The sequence below is a fragment of the Haemaphysalis longicornis genome, unplaced genomic scaffold (assembly GCF_048455015.1).
Source record: "Haemaphysalis longicornis isolate Haplotype H1 unplaced genomic scaffold, Haemaphysalis longicornis Haplotype H1 scaffold_8, whole genome shotgun sequence".
NCBI lineage: Eukaryota > Metazoa > Arthropoda > Arachnida > Ixodida > Ixodidae > Haemaphysalis > Haemaphysalis longicornis.
The window spans coordinates 58,466,007-58,482,472 of record NW_027526445.1 but is presented as its reverse complement, the minus strand read 5'-3'; positions in this window follow the sequence as shown (position 1 = coordinate 58,482,472).

Sequence of the window (16,466 nt, the reverse complement as noted above, 5' to 3'; positions counted from 1 at the left end):
CCCGTGCCATCTTAGCCATTTTTTTTCACGAACTACCTATGTTATAAGAGAAGGAATTTCAGCTTTAAGAAATTCCCTGCATTGCAGATGACACATGCAAATATGCACGTGTGCACTCACATTCGATCTCAACATGGAATTAGCCTACAGCAATAGCATAGCAATAGCAAATATACAATGCTAGTCTAAAACGCAGTCATAATTTAGCGGACCTATGTACAGATATTTAAAGTGAAATGAAGCTCATTTTCACTCCTTAAACTCATGAACGCGGCATAGGGTGTGTTAATGTATATCAAAAATGTCACTTAGACAGTTTTAGGGTTTATTCAAAAAACGTTGCTCTTCAGCGTGTCTTCAAGGAGCAAACATTACTGGAGTAAACTGGCAATTTCCTAACAACACATGGAGAACACAAGTGGCGTAGGAGTATTGAACAACGGTAAGTGCGGAGACGTATGTCGGCAAATTGAAACTCGGGACATATTTCCTGCTAGCAATTATCTTTCTGTGTGATTCCTTCTGGAACAGAACACCTAAGCGCCAAAAAGAGGCGATCAAACTCGAACATTGTACCATACTGCAGATACACTCTCCATAACAAATGACTTAGCCTGCGCACGATACAAACTAAAGGTCGTGTTACACACTCTACGTTTTGAAAACCGATTTGTACGGACGGAGCAGCGAGTCATTGAAAACAAAATGCAATGGTAAACAAAACAGACGCGTGCTTTTCGGCATTACCCCTCTCTCTAAAATTGCAATGACGCGATGCTAAATTAACCGGGACGTCTGAACAACGACATAATTCCAATCTGGCGTTTAGGTCTTTAGGGGGACCACGCTGACGACTCCAGGGGATGTGCGACGATGTCAGAGGCCTAAGTCACTGTCTGGAAAAACCTCCTTGGAGTTTGGCGACTTATCGTTCGGCAACGTCTTGTTGAATTCTGTAAGGTCCGAAACAGCGTTGGACATGCTTCTCACAAAGCCCACATCGATGAACCGGAGTACTAGCCCACTTACGATCACCTGCATGGGTCTCATTTACACCTGTTATAATAGAGTAAGGAATACGTTTTATTCGTCAATTGGGATCAGGTGTTGGGGGTGGAGGAGGCCCACAGGGCCGCCGCGACCGCCAGGGCCCGGGAGGTGGTCAGGACTTGGCCTGACTTCCCCGGAACACGCAACATCTGCTCGCAGTGGTGAGGGGGGGCGAACGATGGGGTACGGGTCTGCGGGGCATTACCACCCTCTGCTCTTTGAGATTTATAATGACTGGAAAGACAAAATAAAGCGTGGTGTTTACTGGATCTCTGTCATGCCTATTCGTTATCAGAAGTTGCAGCTAGCACTTGAACCAATTTCTCTCAATGCAATACCAAGTTGCTTGAATTGACACTTCTGTCCACTTGCTTGAACGCTCTCTCGACCAGCTCCTTAGTCATCCATTGGGGGCATTGGTTCTGCACCAGTCCACTCACGGCAGACACATGCAGAGCGTGGTCAGCTTTGCCATGATATACGAGCAAATTCTAAGGAACGTCACAGTACTTTCACGCGGCTTCGTCTGTCACAGGCCCATGGTGCTTTGTTGACCCGGATTTTACCTGAAGGTGCTCAGAGACAAGAGACGCTTCTGAAAGACGCATTCTTTGTTGCCTCTTCTCGAGCCTTCACTACTGGATGAGACAGTTGCGGCTTCCGTGGCGGGGTCGTAGAACCGTCCCGTGTACCTAACCTTTCCTAAGAGAGCATGTTTGTAAGTCTCTCGGGAGGGCACGCTCCGTCCTGAGATTCAAAGGGTGACTTGCTGCACTCTCTCGTAGCATTCCTCAAGATGTAGATGACGTCGTGCGGATGAAGCCAAAGTTTTCTGCGTTGCAAACCGCGGTAAAAACTGACTTCTTGGCATGTTAGAAACAACAGCAACCCCGGGAAATCATGAAAATTCTGATGCGTGGGTACGCAAGACTGTGAAGTATCTACACATTACACGAGTGAGAAAGCTTAAGGCAAAGTCTAAGACAATTCCTAAATGGAATCACAACGAAGATCTTAAGTTGCTTCCAACAGATAGGGCAGGAGGCTTTCTGGTCTACCGGCACGATGTATACAATGAGAGAGTTAGGTGAATAATGCAGCGGAAGTTTTGTAACTGCGCTCGGGTCCTTTTCAAGACAAAGCCGTATAGCTTCATGAATCTCCTTGAAGTAGGTGTCGCCAGGATCGCCTGTTCTGCCGCTAAGCGGGAAGCTTCATTCGTGACTTTTTTTCCGCAAAGACGCAACTGGCCCATACACTTTCTCTATTTGTAATTTCGGGCATTGGAACGTGCAAGCATGCCTTGGAGACTACCTACGCTGATACCTTATCCACGAGGGGGTTCTGAACCATAATTGAGGGCGTGACACGGCTTCAAATTGAAAACATTTGTTTGGCTTGAGAAGCGCGAATTCTGGGGGCGTATTTTTTGAAACCGATGGTCTATATTTTTCTGCTCCTTAAAAAGCGGTTTTGGAATAGCAATTCCAGTGAGTTTCTATCTTAAATAGCCGATTGCAGAGTTAGAGGGTAGCGTCAACTGTTGGTGTAAGGCATAATTATTGGTCTTTCTTTTCTGCCATACTGAGCGATATGGCTATGTGCAATTTTAGCGCATGGTACATATCATGCCTGGACACCTTGTAAATTTCCACAAATTGTGGTAACGTTCCATTAAAATGGCATTCGGCTACCAACGTTGGGCATGAAACCTACGAAATACAGGGTCCGGCTGTGTTAAAGGCGACTGTTGTGAACTTCCTTACACGGACCGTAGAGGTGGTACCTGATCACTGCCTACGGTTCCTGAATTTGAGTTTATTTTTTCATTGCGCAGTAGTGTTGAATGTGTTCTGCGCAGTTTAAAAAGAATTGACTCCGTTTTACTAGACGCTCCGAGATACATTCCTCCCGACTGCCGTAAGGAATGCCTTACCAGGTTTTTGCGGGCATAGGATTCAACCAAGACTTGTCTCGCAGATGGCGTGGATGAAGGCTTTCCCAGCCTGGGAGCCAGCGCTATTGCTCTTAATGGGTGGCATTGTAGAACCAGGAACCCAGAAATTGTATAAAGGCGTGGCAAGATGACAATCGCCATTCACTCTCTGCGTGGTTTCTCGCACCTCTTGCAGAATAATGCGAAGTGTGTGGGTACCGCACACAGAACACTTGTGATTCTGCCGCGGTGGGAACCGGTTTGATATCAGACCCTCTTTAGCACGAAGAAATTGTCGCTTCGTTTTTAGGGTGTCGACTAAACTAGTGAACCAAATTTGTTTGTACTGCGGTCCCGTGTTCAGAGAAGAGATGCGGCATCGCGGCGCGGGCATAATGTGACGCTAAAACGGGAACCGAAAGCAACTTGGCGCTCTATTTGTAGACGAAATGCTCCACTAATTACTGCGCGTCGTCATTGTACAGGATAAGAGTATTAGTAATGTGCATCAAACAGTAAAGGGAAATTTTAGGAGTCTACGTCTGAACAAGATGGAAAGTGGAGTGCGTAAGAATGGAGTGCGTAAGAATGTTTTCATGCGAGATCCACGAGCTACACGAATAAAGTATACAGTGCGGGGCCTATGAGGCGCCTTTTTTGTTCGTTAGTGATGTTGTATCACGTAGTGTTTCTCTTACGTAAAAAATTACTCAGAAATAAAAATAGCGCGCATTTGTTGGTGCGTCTGTGTTCTGACGATTTATTTTTGAGAAAGCGGTGGTTGGTGTTACAATATGCTCACACTAGGCCAGAGGTAAAGGGTTACTTAATACTGCATGGGAATAGTGGCGACCTAATTTTCATTAATGCATTTGTTGATTGATTGATTGATTGATTGATTGATTGATTGATTGATTGATTGATTGATTGATTGATTGATTGATTGATTGATTGATTGATTGATTGATTCATTCATTCATTCATTCATTCATTCATTCATTCGGGGGTTTAAGGCAGCTAAGCAAACCAGGCTATCAATTAAATATCGCAATTCAAAAGCTAACGAGTTAACTTTTGAATGGCGATAGTACGAATAGAAACCATCAGAAAAGATACTTCCGCGATCGCCCAACAAAAAAAAACGCCAATATCCAAAAGCAAAATTTAGATCAATATGTAAACAAAACATCACAAATACGTGGCTCACAACATCAGGTCCTGCTCTTTTTTATGTGCCACATCTATGAAAATTTGTACATTGATTTACTCGGTTTTTAGACGAGACTGTTAACAAAATATTTGTTACTTCAAAAAGTAGCCACTTTGCTAAGCGGGGCACTGGGTACCGAACAGATCGATGTCTGGAACGGTACTTCGAATATTAAAGACAATAGTTTCCTTCGGCTAATTTAACACAAAAACTCTTGTCTCCCTCTTTGTTTTTAGTTATCAGCTTACACAAAACTTAGATTGGCCTTGATCAAGGCAATTTATCGCCAGAAGTGTCCCGAACTACTGAATCCCGTAGAGCGTTTTATTGATTGTAACGGTGGTTTCACAAAGATGCTAATTATCGAGTTACACCATTACTTCGGAATATGCACTTTATTTTAATTTAAAAAGGTGTGGACATAACCTTAGGGATAGCAAGGAACATGAATTGAAATGGTTATTTTCGCACAGCACGAAAGCGTAAACGGTGTAGCTTTTAGCGCGTGGCCTGCCACAGCAAGGTCCCCATGAACGGCACAGAAGCATTTGATGGGGTTCATAAAGAATAATAAGGACAATATGTAGGAAGCCATGCAACAACACCGATGAAAAGAGAAGAGCAAGCGGAGAAGCTGGTGTAATACGAAAATAAAAAAGGTTATTGACCAGCTGGCTGGGGTTTCGAGAAAACATGGAGAGGACAAAAGGACTGGCGTGGAACCAGATGTATGGTAGTTAAATTGGAATAGCTACTTGTATAAGAACATTGAATTTCAAATAATTGTGCTAACAAAAATCAAGTAGAGAGTGACCATGGGGTGGAAAAATTACGGATGAAGGACAAGTGCGCATCCATTACGTTTTGGAACCATGTCTAAGAATTAAGCATTAAAACAATACCTTTTCAATTTTTCGATAGATGTTAAGGGAAACACCTCCAAGGAGAGCTGGCGACGACGCACTTTTATCGAGTGATTTGTGAGAAGTTTTGGGAAACCGGGAAAGTTGTGACTACACCGATGACAACAGTGCCACAAAATACTGCGGAAATTGATATACCTTTGATAAATCTTTATTGGAAAAAAGCAGAACAATAGGTTTCCCACAAAGAGCAGGGGGCCAGACGGAATATAAAACTACATTAAAAATGTGCTTTGATCAAAATTAAAGCATTATGAGCACAGAAAAAAAGGTGGTACAAACCAAGAAAATACCAAAGGGCTGGGTACAGTAAAAATGTATTTATTACATAAACTCCGTGGCAGCACAGTCGGCATCGATTCATACAGACCACCTAGAGTAACACCAGGGGCGTATAGATTCGTAGTGCAAGCGATAATATCCGGAATTCAAGAATGGATGAAGAAAATACATTACAAGAAAATACAAACAGGTGCTTGGATGAAAAAGTATTCTTAATAACACAGCGCAGTTAAATTGCATACGCTCAGGATAGGCCAATATGCGTTACATTCGCAGACATTAGTGGGGAATGCGACAAATAAAACCCAGAGATGCTGGGGAGGGGCTGAAACTCTACGCCTTAAATGACAAGTTAAGTCATATTTTAAGAAAATCAATAAAGATAATTCGGTTTACCTGACATCGGAAGGGCAGAAATGCACACAGCAAGTGAACACCCCTCGAGAACTGAAACATGGATGCCTTTGAGCCACTACTGTTTCTGGTTTACACTGCATGGGTATAAATGAAATTTGAAGAAAGTGAATTAGAATTCAACCTAACCTACATGATTCAAACCGAAGGAATAAAACAGAGTGTTCCGGGAATATTATACACTGGCGACATTGTTATTTTAGCTTATATTTAGATCTATATGCCACGCCTCGTCTATCTTAGTGGCCAGGAAGCCACCGATAGAAAAAAAAAATATTTTATTGTTCATGAGTTGAGGCTGCACGGTTAAAGGAGTGGGTTAATATAGTACAGCATAATTGCCTCGCAACACGAAATTCCAAAACCCGGTCAACGTTTTTAGTGCCAACCACGGGACCGGAGCTAATCTTCGCATGAGAGGACCCAGTCGGGGCGGTGTTTTGCATGAAACAAGTCTAAAGCTCCGCAGTGCCAAACGAGACGGCGGATAGTTGGCGTCACGTCGGTTTGGCAGCTGAAGTATCGGACTGGTCTTGTAGTGCTGAGGAGGAACCACCGTTTGGGAGGCTGCCATCGTGGGAGGTTGGTTGGTGCGGGAATTTCGGCGATAGAGAAACCATGCATTTTGTGTAAGCGTGCCCTGACCGCACCCGGTTGAGAAGAAACTGACCACCTCTTTTTACAGCCCGGGTTTTTGGTCGTCCCTTGGTGTAAGGCCTGCTGACAATTCCCGCCTCCGTCGATTACGTCAGTGGTGGTGCTCCAAATGTGTTTCAGTGGAGAGCATACTTGATGTCACAGTGATTACGAACTCCGAGTGGTGTAATGAGGCTTCGCTGACAAGCCCATGAGCATTCTCGTTACCAGGGTGTCTCTGATATCCAGGAATTCCGCGTACCGTTACGAGCGCCCAAGAATCCATCCGCCCTGAGTTCCTCGGTTGTCTGTTTGATAGCATGGACAGTGTAACTGGGCCGTGGTGGACCGATGAGGCACTTGAGTACCTCAGTGCAGTCAGTCACGTGGACGTGCCCCATTCACCCGAATTGGGCACGTGGACGTAGCCCTATTCGGGTGAATACAACCTGGCATGCACGGGAAGAACTTCCGTTATACAACAAAGCTCATGTTCCGTAGTATTGGGGTCCATGGCCAGAGAAATAAGTGTACTGCTCTGATGGTCGTCTCGCATGGGCACTGCAGCCACTGCCGCTATGCGGCACTCGGGCAGCCAAGACGCGGCCGAGTGCCGCGTTGGATTGTGCCTGGAAGTTGGATTGTCCCTGGAGTGTTGGATTGTGCCTGGAAGTTGCACCGCCTGCAATTGAGGTCCGCTGCGGCGCGTGCCTCTGACGGTGCGCTTTAGAAGGTGCCAGTTCTTGCGCAGTAATAAGTGTGTGCTCTCATGGCGGGGTTGTGCTTCTGTAAAATCGGCATGTCCTGCAATGGTATGTGGCAAATCAGTGGTCATTAACCAGCACCCCTTGCGGTGTGAGTTATTAGCAATTCTGGATTCCTAGGAATCGCGCAAGGACCGTTTTTTGAAAAGTGGGAAGCTCAGCATAGCGGTACACCACAGTAACTTTTATGAGCCTCGAAAGCACTATGATTGCATGAAGGGCTGGCCTGCATAGCGTCTCTAGCTGTTCCGTCTTAGGTCTCGTGAGGTGGAAGCAGAGGGCCCTGTAGCAGGCTGTGCTACCTAAGATGGCGTAAATTAGGTCAAATGCCGCTTCAACATACGGTTGTACTACGAAATAGCCTTTACAACGAAGGCTACCTCGCCAGATTTCTGTTTCGTGTGTATTGTGAGTGCTACTGAAGGGAAGACTACTGCAGTGAATTTGCATGTTTAACGAAAACATTCATGCGTTTTTTTATGATGGAATGGGTAAGATGGCACGGAGAATAATGAGTCAGGCTAGTGTTTTTAAACAAACACACGCATTTCATTGATACAACACTGCAGCGATCAGGAACGGAAAGCGGGAAAACAATATTTGTAAGGCTAGGAGAGAACTAATGAGAAACTGATCCAATTGAGTCCGCTGTGGCTGGCACGGTGGATCTATCGGAGACAGGCTGGTGGCTGCGGCGAGTCGATATCAGGTAACAGTCTGTCTGCAGATCTGACGAGCCACGTACATCAAGAAGCTCCAAACCAGGGTTATGGTCCCGCGGCGAAGAACGTGGCGGTGCGATTACTACCGGAGGGAGGACAGAGCTTCGGCAAGAAACGAGGCTTCGCGGCTGGCGCTCTGCGTCACCGGCGCACCGCTCATTTGTGGGCTACACCGCGGCTTCTTCCGGCCTCGTCCAGGAGTGTCGTCGGGCCTACACAGCGTGGGCACCGCCTCACTACCACGTTCTACAAACTTCTTTTTCCTTCTCTTCGTCTTGCTTGCTGGAGTTTTCTCTTCCGCAAGCGCTCTGCCATCTGTTCAGCGGATTGGAACGACATTGCACTAGGTCCTTCACTACAGCGTTATCAATCGCCTAATTACTGTTTGATAGCGAGTGCACCTAGCGGATTACGAGGTAACGTGCCTCTGAAAGATGTGCCGACGACCATTAGTAATCAATTTCGACCACGGAGGTGGAGGCATCAGTTACCTTGTACAGAGCGTGTTGCGGGGAAGCATCGGTTGTGACGGCAGACAACAGAGTATTGGTGGACGCCCTGGACATGGTCTGCTCAAACCTGAGAACTGACGACGTCGCAACAGTCATCATAAAGAAACGGTACGCCACAAACGAACGGTCAAGCAGTGATGAAGAGCTTGCAGAGAAGCCAAGAATTATGACAACCGCAAAGGGCTAGCGGTACTTGACGCGAGACGAGATACATATCTGGTCTCCCCCTGACATCGCGCCGCAGCACGCCGTGAACCTCGACGACACGGGGTCGGTGGTGCTTGCGCCTTCTGTGCCTCCTATTACTGGGCAAAAAAAAAATGTTCTTTTTGCCCCTTTTGCAGCTTACTTCTGATGATTGGTTCTCTCAATAGGCTTATCTGTTCATATGCGGTCCGTGAAGTGCTCAGTGCCTATAACGAAGGGACGTGCATAACGAACAATTATCGCAGCCCCACATTATTCGTAATGAAGGCGTTTGACAGTAGTCGGCGGGCGACACCCTGGGGCGCTCTACCAAAGGCATCAGAAATCCTTCAGGGTAGGCTGATCACTTGATTTTATTGCGCTTTCTATGGTCGAGGTCATTTTGAATCACCTCTGGCTCGTGGAATTGAATGCCCAACACAAAGATACATCGTTCTGAGGCACGCTGAAGGGTTTTACCCGCCATAGTGCGAGCAGCTGCAGCCAGCTCATGTGGCGTACCTGCAATGAATGAATGAATGAACGACTTTATTTAGAAATAGGCCTGAGGCCCTGGGGGGTTCTTGGAAGATGAGGGAAGGGGAATCGAAAGTCTTAATGAAAGTCACATGTACCCTGTTAAACACAACTTGTCCGTTTGCAGGCCCTACTAGGGCTGTCAGACCGTTCTACACTGCTTTGTAAAGACCACTGGCAAGTGAATAAATTCCTATGCGTTCGAGAAGAGTAGCATCGGAGCGTAGGCGCTCCAGCTGCTCCGTATTGGTAAGTGGTGGTGGGCAATAGGCTACCAGCTGTTCTCGGCCGCTTTTGAAAGTCGGACATGACCATATAAGGCGAAGCAAGTTCGGGACGGTATTAGCTGCACCGCAGAAATTGCACGTAGGCGCCGATGAAAGGGATGTGCTGCAGTGGTACCATTTGCGAACAATATCCGGGGTGTAGGCGGCATCCGCGCATGCCTTGTTAACAAAGATTTCGCCCTGCCGAGAAAGGGATATCGAAGCAGGGAGAAAGCCAGGGGGAGTAGATTCTTGGAGCCACCGTTGACTTTGTTGCCGCAGTTGCCGTCTTTTCTGATACCAGGCTAAACATGTAGGTGAGGTTTCGTCAGCGGGCGTGGTAGCCAGGGGAGGAGTGGAAACAAGGCACTCCCTAGCAGCGTTGTGTGCTTGCTGGTTTCCAGTCGCTCCAGCTGTGTGACCAGGTGTCCAAGCCAGACGAATATGAATACCTTGTCCGCGCAAGGATTGAATTGTTCTTATAATGTGGTTGGCGGTGAGATTATGGGTATAAGCCTTGTTGAGTTCCTGGAGGGCAACATGTGAATCGGTGATGATGCGGTATTGGTGATGTTCGGGTTGCTGGGAGGTCTGAATTTGTTTGAGTGCTCCAAGAATGGCGAATAGTTCGACATCGTCAGTAAGGCCGTACGTGTTTCTGATCTGCCGAGATCCATTCAGGGTTGGGTCTTCGGGGCAAGTCCAGGCTATTGCTGCGCTCATGCCGCTAATAGCTGCGTTTGTAAAGATGTCTAATTCCTCGGAGCCTTTATCGTGAGCCAACTGGGCAATGTACTGCTCCCGTACAGTTTTTCGACGTCGCTCTATGGGGCGGCGACGTAGTATGCCAAGTGCAGGGCGTTCCCATGGCGGAAGAGCAGGCGGCATATTGGAGAGATCTGTGTGGCTGTTTTGATGGTCCCATTGTTGGAGAGCTTTCCCTTGAGGGGTAAGGTCAAGGCGTTGCTGGTGATGCAATTTTGCCTCTTCCACGAGGATAGGGAGGGGTGAAAGCGGTGCAGCCTTCTCCAGTAGGTCGACTCTGGTGTGTCGCGAGAGGCCCATAATGGCACGTATAGTGGCACGATGCAATACACCGAGGTCTTTCATATGTCTATCTCGGAGGTTGTAAGTGGAAAAGCCATAGGCCATTCGGCCTATTGCAATGGCTCGAGCCAAGGTGAGACAGGAGCGCTGTCGGGTTCTACCATACTTGTTCGATATTCTCGTAATTAAATGCAAAGTTTGCCGGCAGGTAGTTCTTAGTTTATGGATCCATGCATTGGGGCTGTTGCAGTTGCTAACTTGCAAGCCCAAGAGCCGTATGGTGCCATTCTGGGACGTAAGTGTAGTGTTGCCCATGCCGAGCCGTAACTGGTAAACTTGATTTGTGGCCTGGCGGCCATCGACACTAAGACATTCTGTCTTGGTTGGGGACAATTGCCCGTTCAGGGCTGTGAGGAATCTCTCAAGGCTGAACACAGCTGCTTGTAGTTCCGTTTGCATGTGCTCAGTGTCTGGATAGTCCACTGCTTCCGTCCACACCTCGACGTCATCGGCATAGATAGCAAAGCGAGTGGACGTGTCTTGTTCGAGGGATCTTGTCACTCTGTTCATAGCCAAGTTGAAAAGCATTGGCCCTAGTATGGAACCCTGCGGTACCCCTCTGTCGAGGAAGAATGTGCGTGGGGTCCATCTATCATCTTTGCTCGAGAGCCGAATTGGGCGTTGTTCAAGAAAATTTTGTATCCACGTTTGCGCTCGTTGACTGGGGAAGGCCAGCGCGAGCTCCTTGAGTATGCCTTCTTGGCTAACGTTATCAAACGCTTTCTGCATGTCTACTGCAATGAGGTAATCTGGTGTGAGCTTTCGTGAGGTCCGATTTATAACTCTTCGTAGCAACCATAGATAGTCTTGAGTGCCGAGATTGGGCAGGAAACCAGTTTGTGCAGGGTGAAACCATTCTGTTTGTTCTAGGTGATATTGCATTCGATTGTTGATTAAGCGCTCAATTAGTTTACATATCGTCGGTGTTAGTGCGATCGGTCGCAGATTTTCCGGTTGACGGGAGTCTTTACCTGGTTTGGGGATGGGGTGAATGATCGTAAGCTTGAGGTGATCGTTTTCTTGGCCTTGCTCCCAGGAAGAGTTGATAAGTTTGAGAAGTGCCTCATGTCCCGCAGCAGGAAGATTAGGGAGGTCCTGCCACGCAACCCCGTCATGGCCAGGGGCCGAGCGAGGTTTGCCTTTTCCCAGAGCCACCTGGAGCTCGACCATGGTGAAGGGTTCGTCAAGCGACTCCTGTGGGTTGGGGACTGAGAGGCAGGGTAGATGGGACAGTTGTGCCTTGTCGCACGTGGCGTGGGGGAAGAACGTGTGGATAATCTTCTCCTCAACGTCGTAGGGATCTGTCTGTAACATTAACTCGTCAACAATGGGAAGTTTTGATTTTGCCTTGCCCGCCAAGCTTCGAAAAATGCTCCGCAGATGGGCGAGACCTTTCTCTTGACCCAAGCGATGACAGAGATTGTGCCATTTCTCTGTTTGAAGCGCTCTTTGGTAGGCATTGAGAACTTTATAATGGTTCTTCAGACGTATCAGATCCCGGTGTCGTTTTCCGCCCGTGCGGTACCGCTCAGTAAGGCGCTCGGCTGTTCGAAGGAGGCGGGTCATATGAGCATCAGGGACCTCTACATCGACTGTGCTTGTAACAGTTTCAAAAGCCATAGTCCTTGCATCCGTGACGTTGCGTACAAAGTCAAGTAGAGCGGGGTCCTCTTCCACGCGAAAGTTATCTCGGAAAGTGTTCCAGTTGAGGGTTTTAAGGGTGGTCCGTTGGCGCATCTTCTTAATGTTGATATGAATAAAAATGGGGTAATGATCACTGCCCCATGTCGTGTTCAGTGGTTGCCATCGCCTGATAAATCCTGGGGTTGAAAAAGTAAGGTCTGGCGTGGTATCAGTTTGATTGCGGTGTAGGCCTACCCGCGTCGGGTGAAATGGCTCGTTGCGAAGGATAAGTTGGCTGAATTCGAGGGCATTCTCAAGGTTTTTCCCTCTAATGTCCATGTGGGATTAACCCCAAAGTGTGCTGCGTGCATTGAAGTCCCCTCCAATCACAATGGGGCCTTCGAACCGGAGAGACGTGATATTTGAGATCCAGTCGTAGGTATCTCTGTAACCAGTGCTGCACTGCGGGCGATAATACACAGAAACTAGAAGCAGGCGCCGGTTACCAGGGGGTTCTATGCATACTATTATAACCTCCCTATTAGCGTTGCTGGCCTTGTCCCATCTATGTTGAACAGCACGGCAGTCCTTGCGAACTAAAATAGCTGCTTTTCCTTCCATGACTGGAGAGTGCCTCCCAGCATGCTCAATAGTGGGATCCATAAAGGTAGCATAATTTTGGAGTTTACATGATCCCCGTGTTTCCTGTAAGAGGATGGCTCTGGGGTTGTGGGTACTGATTTGGTGCTTTAGAAGAGGACCATTCTGTGAAAAACTGCGGCAGTTCCATTGCACAATGAGTCTATTTGCATCGCGTCGTAGACGGGAAGTCAGTGCTGAGATCTTTTTCTTCCGCTTTGTCTCCTCGGGGGTGACGGTTTCAATAAATGAGCGGAGCTGATCGGCTAGCTGTTGAATGTCGCCTTTTAGCGTGTGTACGTGCCCTTGTAGCTCATGAATCCCTTTGAATGCTTTTTGTAGTTCCTTAGAGGCTTCGAACTTCAAATGCGAGTCCCGTTGTGCCAGCATGTGTGTTGTAACCCATTCTTGCGCTTTATCCGAATGTTGCTGCGGCAATGTTTTTTTCTTCACTCGAGACTGGCTTCGGCGCACTGGCGGTGGACCCGGAGAGGTGGATCGGCGTCGCTGCTGTTGTGTTCGGGCTTGGCTGAGTTCCGAGCGGAGTTGCTGCAGCTCGGCACGGAGTTCTTGAAGTTCCTGTTTAAGGCTGTTGTTCTCTTTTATGATTGTATTCAATGTTCGAGTCGATGGAGGAAAAGGGGCATCCTTTTGTTGGGTGTGGACCACGTCGGCCCAAGAGATCTCATCTTTGAGCTTCGATGTGTTCTTGTTCGTTTTTGGCGTTTCCTTTTTTTGCGGAATCTTGATCTTGGTCAGCCGATTTCCCCATGCGGCTTGGGCATGCTGGACTAACCGCGAGGTGACCGGGCTCCTTGCACGTCGCACAGAAGGGGTTGTTGTCGCACTCTTGTTCTGTGGCATGTGGGCGGCCACAGTCCCGGCAGACACTCGAGGCAGGACAGAATTTTGCCATGTGGCCCAGTGAATGGCAGTTGAAGCATACTATCCGCTTCGGTTTGTATTCGGCCACTCTCACCAGTTCCATGTAGTATTTAACAACTCGTGGAAGGACTGCAGAGTTGAAGGTGATAATGGCGCGGTCCGACTTCCCTATCTTCTGAACTCGTAGTATTTCGGCCTGTTCGCAACGCAGCCAATTGAAGATGATGTCACTACTTTCAGCCGGGTCTACCCGTATAGCTCCGCGAATTGTGTTTTTGTTAAAGTCCATTCGGTCGACAGTCACCTCTATGGTTTCAAGTCGGCCGTTGTGCCGGTACGTGAGGTGGTCTGTTCGGGAAAGCCTATCAGCATGTTCGGCATCGTAGAGGGTGATGTGGGCACTATTAGCGGCGTCATCATACCTAATCGGAGCCATTTCAGCAAGTTCGGCGCTGGGAGAGCTAGAGCCAATTGCGTTAGCTATGGCCTGTCTGGGGATATCTCGTACTTTCATCTTAACCAGTGGTCTCAACTGCAGTGAGAAACGAGCCCGACTTACCCGTTCTGTTTTGGTGACCTTGTTCTTCTTGGTAGGCAAGACGCGCTTCCATACACCGCCGTCGTCTTCGTTCATCAGTTGATCACGTTCGGCGTCTTCATCTTGGTAAGCGCCGTAGCGGCCAGCTGGACTGGAGTCGACGCTCGGTGGCACTTCATGAGCTTTGTGGCTGTCCATGTTAGTCTGCTGTATTTCGTCCGCGTTCATATCACAAAGTGGCGGCGCCGAGGCTTTGGCCGCGCTTGCAGTTGCGCCGGCAGCTGCGTCGGCAGCGGCAGCCGACGCCGCTGGTTCCGAAGAAGCACGCCGTCGGTTCGTTAGGCTTAACTGTCTTTTGATAGCTGCGTTGATCGTTTTACGAGCACGAAAAGTCCGGTGGGGCCGAATGGTCATCCGGGGTGGTCACCACATAGTAAGGAAACTGTCTCGCCACTTACGTTTGTCAGCGAAACGACGTTCCAGAACTGTTGAACAATATTCAAGACGTTATGCGAGGCACGACCGCATACTTTGGCTCCCCCAAATGATGATAAAATTTTCTTTGGCCACGTAAACCTCAATTCCGGTAGCGTCCAGGAGACTGGTGTACGTGTCAATACCTCCTTGCAGACTACGAACAGTGCTAACTGTGGAGCAATGATCCACAGCTTTGGTCGAGAAGGTGACATCGTGTTCATATGCCGTGAAATGAACGCCAGGGACATCTGCAATGCCTCGAACAAGCTTTGTCATGACCTAATTGAAAATACGCGGAGATGAGATGGTCCCTGAGAACTCCTGGCCAGTTTTCAATATACATAGTGTATTGGGTGCCAGAGCAGACCTCAAATATGGGTTAGCCAAGAAACTCCTGAGATCTTTTTTTTTCATTGTTTTGCCACTCCAGGAAGCCACACACCTCGGGTCAAGTTACAGAACGGAAAAAGTTGGAATAATGGCCCTCAAGGACACTACCACTAACGCGTTGTCAATACAGCATGGCGCATTACCTTAGGTCAGGGGCACAACTGTTTGGGAGTGTTGAAAACATTGACTTAGGAGATCGAGAGAAATACATAAGTATAATAGAAAGTTAAGCGCAGGTGTAATGAATCATAGTGCTCATCAGTGATATAAGAGATACAAGGTCGTAAAGAAATTCGGATAGGAATACTAGTTCCGGCGCTGATATTAGCGAATGCAGTACTCGACCTAAAATTAAACGCTCTATTATGCTTCGACGTGTACCAGAAAATGGAAGGCCGTATGCATTTCGGAGCGCAAGGTAAAACAACTTAAGAAGCAATGCAAGAAAATTTGTGCTGAGCGTCTTTTGAAGTTACAGCTCAGAGTAAAATTTGTCTCGTGGAGGCGTTGAGAGCAATAACACCGTCTAGGTGGCAAGGTAAGGATTTTAGGTACTTATACGTGCAAAAGCACAGCCACCCACTCGCTAAGAGTAGACGGCTGAGGATAAAAACGCAAAAAAACCATAGAGAATGAAATTCAGCCGAGGCAACCACACGGGAGAAAATCTTATAGAACTAAAGGAATTTGGAAAAAAATAGAACAGAACACGTTGTGAGGTATGCATATGGCAAAAAATTGAGCACCAACCAGGAGCATTTTTAGGATAATTTCAAGAAGAGTGCTTGGCTCTTTGAGGCTAAAGCGGGATGCTTGAGAACTAAGGGTTTGTGGGCACGGGTGGTCTGCGGAAAAGAAGAAAAAGAAAGGTAGAACAAAAAAAGTCGGGGTCCGCGTTGTCTGTGGAAAAGAAGCATAAACTATATGGCACACAGTTTTTGGAGAGCAGTATATCCTTCAAAAGCTAAACAATAGAAAAATAGGTTTGCTGAAGCCATAATATTTCAAGGTGGCACAGAGAAACTAAACTTTAAGTCTGTTGTGGTGACTGAAACACGATTAGAATGGTTGTCGAAGAAGAGCATAGAACGGAATATTGTTTAGGACTGCTACCAACAGTAACAGACAAGATGTATTTCCCGCTTTTCTTAAGAGAAGCGCGGCAAATGAAGCAAGAGTGCGACATAGATACATTAGATTCTTTGGTAAATAACACGCCATCTCCCCGCTACAAAAGGGATGCCATAACAGTCGTCATTATCACCATGATCCTCGCGTGGTAGCTGTTGGTAGAGAACAGTCTACATAATAACTGAAGTTACAGCGCCCCAAAGAAAAGTACATGTATCTTTGTGTATAAGAGAATCAC